The sequence below is a fragment of the Apis dorsata genome, unplaced genomic scaffold (assembly GCF_000469605.1).
Source record: "Apis dorsata unplaced genomic scaffold, Apis dorsata 1.3 scaffold_347, whole genome shotgun sequence".
Taxonomy (NCBI): domain Eukaryota; kingdom Metazoa; phylum Arthropoda; class Insecta; order Hymenoptera; family Apidae; genus Apis; species Apis dorsata.
Window position 1 is genome coordinate 595841 of NW_006263614.1, and position 1277 is coordinate 597117.

At 26.2% G+C, this 1277-nt stretch overlaps 1 protein-coding gene across 1 annotated transcript in view; it reads right to left on the minus strand.

The window, feature by feature from the left end:
• The window catches only part of LOC102671322 (probable JmjC domain-containing histone demethylation protein 2C), a 216726-nt gene that overhangs the window by 192234 nt on the left and 23215 nt on the right, over positions 1-1277 (minus strand). The window lies entirely within an intron of this gene.

The window sequence follows — 1277 nt, forward strand, 5'->3', positions numbered from 1 at the left end:
CGTTACAGAGGTTAGTTCCTGTGGGGAACTGTGTCAATTCAAGCGTTTATTATTTGCTTTTCGATGATTTATGAAATATGTAATGTTATATTGTATATTATCGTAATAAATATTCCATTTTATATATTTTTGTAATATAAATTTTTAAAATGGAACATGTGTTTAGAATTAAAGATATGTGCAAAACTTTCTAGATTCGATTTATTTTTCATTATTTTTGATTATTCAAGTAAGAATGAATAAAAATTTATTAATAATTACAAGTCTTTGAAAAAGATTTACTTTTTAGGCACTTAGATCGTTTTTAGAAGAATGTTTCAATTAAGCGTTTAATTATGGCTTTTTTTCATCTACTTGCACAAAAGTTGTCCTCTTAGTTCATTAAGCGTCAAACAATGAAATAATGCAATTTGTACGAAATAAATTGTACGAATATAGAAATAAATATAGATTTGTCAAAGAAATTTAAACAGTAATAAAAGATTGTGTTAACAATTTCTGAATGAAAAAAAAAAAAAAAAAAAAAAGGAAACTTAAAACTTGGGGACTTTGAAAACTTGAGATCAGAAAATTTATAAAAAATCTGGATATAAACAGTAAGGAAAGAAAAGTTTCTTTCAAAGTCTTGAGAGAAGCTGAATAATTAAAATTTCATATGGTGAAACACTTTCGTTTAAAAATAAAGAATTCATTACGAAACTTTAACTCGAGGAAGATAGACATTTCTATATTGCAGCTAAATTCATGGTGGAATCGATCGGCGCATTCATATTGATTTATTTTAAGCAACATTCGAGGGAATATATGATGCAATTGACGCTGAATTTCTTATAAAATTCTCGGCTAGGGAATAGCCGACATTTCATTTACACGTGTATACGTTATATATGTGACGTTATACAGTTATGTGACATTCGAGTTTCTCTGCATTTGAATGTATACGAGCATCCTATTTTCTTGGTAAAAAAGTTATTGGACAAATGCAACAATATATGAAATTCATTAAAAATAACTGTAGTTTTTGAGACGTAAAACGTTACGATGCCTAAATGTCAAACTCATTGGGACTGCTAAATCTAATATGAAATAAATAAATAAATAAAAAGTTTTAACTTTTTTTATCAAGAAAGAAAAACGTGGAACCTTAATTGGACACATATTGGACGTACAATGCAAACAATAGAAACAATAATTACATACGTGAATATGGAAACAACACACCACAAAATATTAAATAGAAAGTATTTAAAAAAAAAAAAAAAAAAAAAAAAAAAAAA